The sequence below is a fragment of the Schistocerca cancellata genome, chromosome 1 (genome assembly GCF_023864275.1).
Source record: "Schistocerca cancellata isolate TAMUIC-IGC-003103 chromosome 1, iqSchCanc2.1, whole genome shotgun sequence".
In the NCBI taxonomy this organism is placed as follows: Eukaryota; Metazoa; Arthropoda; class Insecta; order Orthoptera; family Acrididae; genus Schistocerca; species Schistocerca cancellata.
In genome coordinates, this window is record NC_064626.1 from 936,069,935 (window position 1) to 936,080,866 (window position 10,932).

Sequence of the window (10,932 nt, forward strand, 5' to 3'; positions counted from 1 at the left end):
CTTGCGGGCCATGATGCTTCGACGACCAATCCAACTGTCATGAAGTATGCTATTCAATACCGCTTCAACCGCACGCGAGCTATGTCCCGGAAATGGGGGCCAATTGTCCTTCCTCCCATAATGCCGCACCATACATTAATCCGCCAAGGTCGCTGATGTTCCACTTGTCGCAGCCATCGTGGATTTTCCGTTGCCCAGTAGTGCATATTATACCGGTTTACGTTACCGCTGTTGGTGAATGACGCTCCGTCGTTAAATAGCACGCGTGCAAAAAATCTGTCATCGTCCCGTAATTTCTCTTGTGCCCAGTGGCAGAACTGTACACGACGTTCAAAGTCGTCGCCATGCATTTCCTGGTGCATAGAAATATGGTGCGGGTGCAATCGATGTTGATGTAGCGTTCTCAACACCGACGTTTTTGAGATTCCAGATTCTCGCGCAATTTGTCTGCTACTGATGTGCGGATTAGCCGCGACAGTAGCTAAAACACTTACTTGGGCATCATCATTTGTTGCAGGTCGTGGTTGACGTTTCACATACGGCGAACACTTCCTGTTTCCTTAAATAACGTAACTATCCGGCGAACGGTCCGGAAACTTGGATGATGTCGTCCAGGATATCGAGCAGCATACATAGCACACGCGCGTTGGGCATTTTGATCATAACAGCCATACATCAACACGATATCGACCTTTTCCGCAATTGGTAAACGATCCATTTTAACACGGGTAATGTATCACGAAGCAAATACCGTCCGCACTGGCGGAATGTTACGTGATACCACGTTCTTTACGTTTGTGACTATTACAGCGCCATCTGTCACAAAGCGAAAAAAGTGGTCCAACTAAAACATTCGTATTTCTTTACGTACTACACGAATATGTAATAAAAGTGGGGTTTCCTATTTAAAAAAAACGCAGTTGATATCCGTTTGACCTATGGCAGCGCTATCTAGCAGGCCAACCATAGCACCATCTGGTTTCCACCTTCAAGCTAGACAAGTTTCGTTCTTTGTAGTTTTTTCGTTTGACGCTTATTTCGTGAGATACACTCCTGGTAATTGAAATAAGAACACCGTGAATTCATTGTCCCAGGAAGGGGAAACTTTATTGACACATTCCTGGGGTCAGATACATCACATGATCACACTGACAGAACCACAGGCACATAGACACGGGCAACAGAGCATGCACAATGTCGGCACTAGTACAGTGTATATCCACCTTTTGCAGCAATGCAGGCTGCTATTCTCCCATGGAGACGATCGTAGAGATGCTGGATGTAGTCCTGTGGAACGGCTTGCCATGCCATTTCCACCTGGCGCCTCAGTTGGACCAGCGTTCGTGCTGGACGTGCAGACCGCGTGAGACGACGCTTCATCCAGTCCCAAACATGCTCAATGGGGGACAGATCCGGAGATCTTGCTGGCCAGGGTAGTTGACTTACACCTTCTAGAGCACGTTGGGTGGCACGGGATACATGCGGACGTGCATTGTCCTGTTGGAACAGCAAGTTCCCTTGCCGGTCTAGGAATGGTAGAACGATGGGTTCGATGACGGTTTGGATGTACCGTGCACTATTCAGTGTCCCCTCGACGATCACCAGTGGTGTACGGCCAGTGTAGGAGATCGCTCCCCACACCATTATGCCGGGTGTTGGCCCTGTGTGCCTCGGTCGTATGCAGTCGTGATTGTGGCGCTCACCTGCGCGGCGCCAAACACGCATACGACCATCATTGGCACCAAGGCAGAAGCGACTCTCATCGCTGAAGACGACACGTCTCCATTCGTCCCTCCATTCACGCCTGTCGCGACACCACTGGAGGCGGGCAGCACGATGTTGGGGCGTGAGCGGAAGACGGCCTAACGGTGTGCGGGACCGTAGCCCAGCTTCATGGAGACGGTTGCGAATGGTCCTCGCCGATACCCCAGGAGCAACAGTGTCCCTAATTTGCTGGGAAGTGGCGGTGCGGTCCCCTACGGCACTGCGTAGGATCCTACGGTCTTGGCGTGCATCCGTGCGTCGCTGCGGTCCGGTCCCAGGTCGACGGGCACGTGCACCTTCCGCCGACCACTGGCGACAACATCGATGTACTGTGGAGACCTCACGCCCCACGTGTTGAGCAATTCGGCGGTACGTCCACCCGGCCTCCCGCATGCCCACTATACGCCCTCGCTCAAAGTCCGTCAGCTGCACATACGGTTCACGTCCACGCTGTCGCGGCATGCTACCAGTGTTAAAGACTGCGATGGAGCTCCGTATGCCACGGCAAACTGGCTGACACTGACGGCGGCGGTGCACAAATGCTGCGCAGCTAGCGCCATTCGACGGCCAACACCGCGGTTCGTGGTGTGTCCGCTGTGCCGTGCGTGTGATCATTGCTTGTACAGCCCTCTCGCAGTGTCCGGAGCAAGTATGGTGGGTCTGACACACCGGTGTCAATGTGTTCTTATTTCAGTTTCCAGGAGTGTATTTGGCCAGGTCGCTATCAACGGACGACCCTGTATACACCAGAAGATGCAACTTCAAAGTTGCGAAACCGATTGTGTAAGTCTATAATCGACTTGAATAAATACAGCTACAGCGGACTATTGGACTTTTCATTCAGTTTTATATTTAATACTTTCAACAGCTGTATTCATAAAACTATATACTGTATATTTCAGTCATGTATCATCGCAGGATCCTTTTGTGGTACGTCGACGATATTCTACACCCCGCTTTGTTGTTCATAAAAAACCATCCTGGGCTTGTATTTCAGCAAGAAATGAGAGTTTCTACTGCTCGTCTTCGTGATTGCCAGACCCTACCTTGGCCAGCAAGGTAGCCGGGTCTCCCCCAATTGACAGCATTTGGAGCATTGTACGTAGAAATTAGAAAAACAGGGAAGTCGGTGTTCTGGACAAATCCGATATTTGATGAAACCGAACGACGGGTCCATCGGACTCCTTTTACTCTGCCACTTACATGCAGTTACCATTGTAGGAAAGTGGTTATCGCCAAGCGTGAACGTGCACCGTTTTCCTTGCAGTTCTTGCTCCAAGGGGGATAAGCGGGCTGCTAGATTGTTGATATACAGAATATCTCATAATAAATCAATTCTTCAGTATACAGCTCTAAAACAGGCCGTATATTTACAATGTGCAGAAGATATTTTTATAGGCTAGTACGTCGACATTTATTCATTCCATGTATAGATATACCAATATTTGTTTTCGATGTATGAGGGACGGTAATGACACTTTTATAAAATATCGATATATCGAATTTCCAGTATTTTTAAATATCAACGGTCCTAGTTACCCCTCGTAAATGCGTAGCGGGTTGCCTATGACGCTTTAGTTTAGGGCACTGCGCTGTTATTCTTCAGACGTGTACCTATCCATTTTACATGCTGTTCTGCTTTCGCGATTGCATGCTATACTATAGAAGCGTTTTAGGTAGTACTTCTTTCTTTTCAGATACTAGCCGTTCGAGGTATACCAGTGGTTAAGAAAATGGACACACATATTCGAGCGGTGGATTCAAACACACGTTTCATGATACAGATTTAGATTTTTCATGGTTTCCCCAAATTGATTATTGACACTGGTGCTACGGTGTTTCGAGAAGGAGACGGGCGATTTCCGTTCTCGTTCCTCATCCTGTCTATGTTTCTGCTCCGTGTCTAATGACTTCGTCGTCGGCTGGATCCTAATCTTTCTTCTTCATTTTTTTTGACATTAAAGTTAATGTGACGTGAAAATTATATTTACTATTACTTTACTCATAATATTGTAAAGTACTCGCGTACTGCAAGGACGCGCCCGGGTAGCTAAGCACGTTAGCACGCTGATTCCGGGGTTCGGGGAGGCGCGTTGGTCCCGGATTTAATCCGTCTGGCGGATTAGCGACGGGGGTCTGTGTGTTGGCAAGCCTCGATATGATTTTTAGGCGGTTTCCCTCATCCGAGTAGGTGGCTGCTACCCACGTCCCGCCTCAGTTACACGATTCGCAAACATTTCGAAAACGTTCTCACATTTTCACACGGGTCAATACTAGTCGTTGACAGATAGGGTGCCCAGATTCCTTCCCAGGGAGGAAGGGGTGGCGAGAGTAAGGAAATGCGGCCATCCTCTTAACAACTGCCAGATCCAGATTAACATGTCATCGCCTTGAAGACACCGGACGAGGCCAGGAAAAGGAAGAAGACTGGCGCACTGCAAGAAACGAAATAGAATTTGTGAATACATAAGGGTACGAACACACTTGACTAGAATACACTGATATTTTGAGGTTATCAGTGATAAAATACAGAGTGCGGAAGTTTACCGCCAACTTGTACAGAAACCAGACTGAAATTATAGGAGTGGAAGGACATGGACGTGAGACAGTCTTGTAGCCTGTTCGCCATGTTATTGGATTTGCACATAGAAGCACTCAGATACGGAAATAGAGGAGAAGTTAGAAATGGAATTAAGTTCAGGAAGAAGAAATAAGAATTTTAAGGCTTGCCGATGACACAAGATTTCTCTCAGTGACGACAGTGGACTTGGAAGATCAGTTACACGGAATAGATAATGCCTTGGAATGAGGTTACCAGGTGTAAAACTGGCCGCTCGGGGTAGCCGCGCGATCTAAGGCGTCTTCTAACGGTTCGCATGGCCTCCACCGTCGGAGGTTCGAGTCCTCCCTCGGGCATTGGTGTGTTTGTTGTCTTTAGCGTAAGTTAGTTTAAGTTACATTAATTAGTGTGTAAGACTAGGGACCGATGATCTCAGCAGTTTGGTCCCATAGAACCTTATCACAAATTTCCAAAATTTCCAGATGTAAAACAAGGATAATGGAATGTAGTCGAATTAAATCAGCTGATGCTGAGGGAATTAGATCAGGAAATCTGTAAAACAGCTAACAATTGCCGGGGATATAAATGCAGACTAGCAATAACAAGAACAACATTGCAAAAAGAGATATTTGTTCACATATATATGTATTATAAATTAAAATCGTCCAGCTTACACTAATAGACCGACTCATTCCCCTAGGAACCTTTGTGTATATAGTATGTTACCACTACGAAAAAAAATGGTTCAAATGGCTCTGAGCACTATGGGACTTAACATTATGGTCATCAGTCCCCTAGAACGTAGAACTACTTAAACCTAAGTAACCTAAGGACATCACACAACACCCAGTCATCACAAGGCAGAGAAAATCCCTGACCCCGCCGGGAATCGAACCCGGGAGTGGGGAGCGAGAACGCTACCACACGACCACGAGCGCCGGACTACCGCTACGAGCGTCTCGCCTTGCCATACGTACTTTTTGCGAGCCGTGCGAAGCTGGAGCGAGTCGCTTGTCATGTGTAGAAGTCGTATGAAAACGGGACAGGCGAAAAGAGTAAACTGTTTATTGTTTCAAAAGTCATCGCCATAACTGTTAATCCATTAAATACCTTGCTGTAAGAAAGGACGGTAAATGCCTCTATGGAAAAATGTTCGCAGCTGCATATGGAAACATGATTGCACCCAGGCGTACAACTCTTCGGCTGAAGTAAATCGACGGCCACGAATGTCCCTCTTAAGGTTTCCAAAAATTTGGGAAATAGCCTGCATCAGAAAGATGCCGTCCGTCAACATTCCTGGGCGTTTGGATTTGATGGCGTGCTTGAGTTTTGCAGTGTCCGCGTACCGCTGTGCGTTAATTGCGGTGCCGTGTTCCAGTGAGACAACGAGCAGCGGGTTGAGAAGTGCCTCATTCTGTTGCAGGATAATGCCTGCTCACATATTACGAAGGTTGTTTCGACTATGCTGCAGATGTTCCGCTGGGAAACCCTTGCACATCCTCCATACAGTTCCATGCGATTCACATATTTCTGGAGCCGTGAAGAAAGACATTTGTGGCCGTCGGCTTACTTCGGACGAAGAGGTGGCCACAAACAATCATAGTCCCCTAAACAACCGCAAACGCTTCCGTGAAGGCATTGACCGTCTTATTCGGTATACTGATACTTTTTACTTATGGACCGTCTAACAGCAACTGAATAAAACACAATTTTAGTGCCAAACGCGTTTCGCCTTTATTTTCTGCAAGGCATCATCAGTGACCTGGAATATGTACATATGTTTGCTATTAATTTACATTTTTGTCACTGTAGCTGTAGGTTATAAACAGTTCTGGTGGTTGGTATTTCCTATTAAGTAGTAATGTTTCGAACTGTACTTACAGATTGCGTGGACAATTTCTTACATATTACGCTCCTGTTGGATTTTTGGTGTTGTTCTTCTTCTTATGAATGCCAATTTGCGGTTTTTTCCCCACATTCCACAGCACTATGAACTGAACGCTTGTTTCAATGTAATGTTTTGGTTTCTGTTGCCGACTGTCAAATGTTTTTGCCAAAGATCGAATGTTATTGCCAAACTTTCGAGTGTAATTATTGAAATATCTGTGATCTCTTCGTGTATGCATTTGTGTGTGTGTGTGTGTGTGTGTGTGTGTGTGTGTGTGTGTGTGTTTGTTTTGGTGTGATACAATTTTTTTTTTGTGGGCTGTGTGTGTGTGTGTGTGTGTGTGTGTGTGTCCAGAAGGTGAAGGGGGAAGATTTTTTTGTTTTATCTTATCATTTCCTTTATTAAGTGTAGTAGGGAGCCTGTGCTGATGTGTGTTTGTTCATTTATCACATGTTTGTTTTCTGCTATATCTTTCTGGATGTGGAAGTTTTCTTGCGTTTGTATAAGATGTTTGTCATGGTTGCTTATTGTCATTATTTTCATTTTTTGTTCCATGTTTGTAGGATGATGGTTATGGTGTTTTAAATGTTCTGCAAATGTGGAATGGTTTGTTTCATACTTTCAACATATGATATGTTCTTTGTATCGTGTTTCAAAATTCCTGCATGTCATGCCTATGTATATTGCATCACAACTTTGACATTCAAGTTTATGTATTCCTGATTGTTGGAATTTGTCCCTCTTGGTATCTGGCTGGCTTAGGTGTGATCAACACAACAAAAAATTGACCGTCTTGTCTCACAGTGAGATAAATGTATTAACAATCAAGGTAACAATCAAGGTGATTGCTTTTGAAATATTAGAGTTTCCTTAATTTTTCCCACCCGTCTCGATTCCATTTGACTGACCCATATATATTTAAGTGTTAGAAAGCGTTTTCTGAAGGTATTTGTCTGAGGTGTAGCCTTATATGGAAGTGAAACATGCACGATAAACACATAAGAGGAGAAGGGAAGCTTTAGAAATGAGTATTACCGAAGATTAGAAGGGTAGGTCTACAGCTGCGCTCTACCAAAATTACGGTTCGGTAGTTTGGCAACTACTTACCTGACGTAGTAAATGATAGGATCGCCAGTAGTATTGGTATAACTGGTAGGAAACGAAATATAAATAGATTTGAAGCCATTTTGACATTTTTTCGACCGTGACTGTCACAGGGTGTATGATAATTAATGGCGTAAAAGCGTACAGTCGAAAGTACATGATATTAGAAGCAAAAAAGTCTCAGCATTCCTTAAGAGCTACGAGCAATTTTTCATCTTCGATATTGTGAAACAAATCTCTTCTACTGCAAATTCTTTGCTTTCCATATTTTGGGAAAAAATAAGAAAAATATGTCCAGCTAACATGTGCTCTAAAACGCATACCTTAAATATTACGAGCACTTGATCATTAGAAGAGTTGTGCAAGTAGCAAAGATGAACGAGTGCTCATAGATCTTAAGGAATGCAATATGGAGCACATCTTTACTGGATTTTTTGTTCTTGTTTTGGTCCATACTACCAGTTCCCAAAATATGGAAAGCAAAGAACTTACAGTAGAAGAGATTTGCTTCACAGTATCAAAGATGAAAAATTGATCATAGCTGTAAGGTATGCATTTTCGACCCTATGTTTACTGAGACTTTTTTGCTTCTAGTATCGTGTACTTTAAACTGTATACGTTTACGCCATTGTTTATCATACACCCTGTATAACTATTGTTATTTTGTACTCAACAGGACGTTCTTCATCGTGACCACAGGTAAGCGTTGACTGTTATTATTGGTAAATTCGAAAGTTGTTTATGAATAACAGAAACATGTTTTATGTAAGTTTCACGAAGTGCTGAAGCGATGTTTGATATATATTTGTTTTGCGTTTTTTAAAATTTTGCCATTGTGCTGCGTTTTCTAGCGTTATATCATAAATCTGCAGTGTTTACTTTATTTTTACTACAACATCCTTCTGTTTCTCGTCACAAATGAACACTTTTCAAATAAACCCTGACTTAAACACTGATAATTTCAGTTTTGCTATAGATTCCATTTATTCTTAAGTAACAGACAGGAGGATAAGTATGTAGAACAAAAATGTTCCGTAGATTATCCGGCCCTTCGGATACCCTTACTCAGTTTCTAGACAGTTCAATGTTTCCGATTTCTAGGGAAACCTAGTAATATACTGATCGCGTACGTACAGAAAGCGATCGTTATGAGGTAACGCCCGATAGTATGCAACACACCCAATCCCTTGGTAACGCGGGCACGAGGCCCACTAGAAAGACAGGCCGCGGCGCGTCCGTCATGAAGGTAGTCCTGAAGTCGCTCGCTCAGCTTAGCAGACAAAATGCGTTTCTAAACCTGTTAACTCGCAACTGGGCGTGTAACTACTAACAAGAACTGCCTCTTCCACTGGAATCTGCTATTATGAAGTCATACTGAATAACAGTACTACAGCAAAATTTAATTTAAGATCAATACTCGATAGCATTTAGTCTCTTCTGCTTAGCAGTACTCATTACATGCTGGAAGTTGGACCTTATGCAAGTGATAATCATTTTAGCATGACTTTATTTTATTGTACGCCATTACAGCCGTAACAAGTTATAAGTAGGCCCATGGACTTCCCATCATTACTAATAACAGTAAGATTCCATAACAGCGGATCCCAGTAGAAGATTTTATTTTCGTTTGTACGGACACGCCTAGTTACGAGTTAACAGGTGTAGAAACGTAGTTTGTCTGCTGATTTGAGCGAGCGTATGACTACGTCGCGCGGGCACGACCTTAACAGACCGTAGTCTACGCTTAATGATGGTAGTCTATGGTAGCGTACGGTAGTTTTACAACTACAGGTAGATCGAATAGGTACTGCATAGAGCTGGAAGAAAAAAAGAGATTTACTATACAACTGGACTAGAAGAAGCTTTAGGTCACGAGGCGTCAAGGAATAGTTAATCTGATGACGGTGGGAGGCCCGTGGCGTTGGGGGACAGTGTATGGGGAGGGGAGAGGACAAAAATTGTAGAGGGAGACAAGGGAATGATTAAGTAAGTGGATATAAGTTGCAGTAGTTATACAAGATGAGGCTCGCATAGGGTATACTAGCATGGATAGCTGCATCAAAGCCCTCTTCCGATTGAAGACAACAACGACAACAGAACAACGAGAGAAAAGGGTGGTAAGTTAAGTTACTACTAGCGTTAAATGAAAGAGGAAAAACGAATATGCACTGCGATAAACATAATGCTAGTATTAGAATAGAAAATTGAATACGCAAGTGAATGTACACTGTCGAGTTCATGTATGCTTCCCAGGTTTTTTTGGCACTAATAAGAACAACAACAGAGAGCACGAAGACCATAATTTAATTTAATGAATAGCATTTAAGAGAATTACAATTGTACTGATACTATTTATAAAACGAAACAAGAATGTTACTGGACTTCGTGATCACCAAGTTCGCTTTGCAAATGAAAGGGAAAACGAATCTGGTCATAATATCGTTTCAGAGAATACAATACATCACACACAAAACGAAACGTTGCACCGAGAATCCCGCTCAGTCAATATTCTCGTTGATTTTACCATTAGTCCACTAGTTACTTGACAGTCGAGTCAACAATATTCCATCTCCTGTAATGTGTCATTGATTGCAGCGCAACAAAATTATTTGGGCTCGTCCGGGATTTGAACCCGGGACCTCTCGCACCCGAAGCGAGAATCATACCCCTAGACCAACGAGCCACACTAACGAATTCATGTTAATTGAATACACAGGATTGTGCCACGCTACAGTAACCCTCCTCTGCGAGATACGCCGTATCCGTGTGCTACAGAGCGTGACGCAGGGCCAAGAAGAGAGAGCGCCCGTTACCCCAATTGCCAACACTGCTGCCTTTCGTTTCATACTGGTTGCGCTTATCGATGTATCCTCCAGCTGCTAGGCATCACACTGCAGATCAGTGTAATGAATATTTGCAAGTGCTGAATTCTACCTAAATATTCACTCCACGTAGAATCTGAAAACAGAAAGTGCTTGACTCTTGACTCTTTCCCAACTGCTTTTTTGAAACCGAATAGTCCAAGGACACAACACGTACTCTGAGGAGGCACAACAGGGAGATACGGGTAAGTTCGTTACTATATTCTTTAATCAACAGTGGACTTTTGGAATAGGAAATTTGTCCTTTTTATTTGGTCACATGTAATTCTTCTGAAAAGGATTACGGCTAAGGAAGAAAGAGGATTCGCTATACATATTTTAAATACAGTTCTAAAACGTACACAAAGTTTTTAAAATAGTCATAAATGCAGGCAACTCGAAAACAGAAGAGATAATAATAAACCAAGGCATCTAGCAAGGATGTAGTTCGTCAGCGACATTCTTTAACATCTGTCTTGAGGTTCTGATAAGAAAGTGGAAGGATGAAGTACCTGAAGGTATACAACAAAAAAGAAGCTAGCATATGAACACTATGCTATACGTAGATTATGTAGCCTTACATAGAATAAAGAAGCAAACTTACAACATTCGGTGTATGGACTGTGTGAACTAGGAAGACAAAGCTACAATCTGAAAATATCCACCAAACCAAAGTTATGCCTCATTATGGAAAACACTCAGTCCAATCAAACATTGTCATTAAAGACGAGGCACTGGTTTTACATATTTAGGGT

General features: G+C 43.5%; 1 non-coding gene across 1 annotated transcript; it reads right to left on the minus strand.

Annotated features, from left to right (window-relative positions):
- Positions 1 to 9,927: 9,927 nt before the first annotated feature.
- On the minus strand, positions 9,928 to 9,999 carry Trnap-cgg (transfer RNA proline (anticodon CGG)). Its single transcript has one exon. It is a non-coding gene; the product is annotated as a tRNA-Pro (tRNA).
- Positions 10,000 to 10,932: the final 933 nt, after the last annotated feature.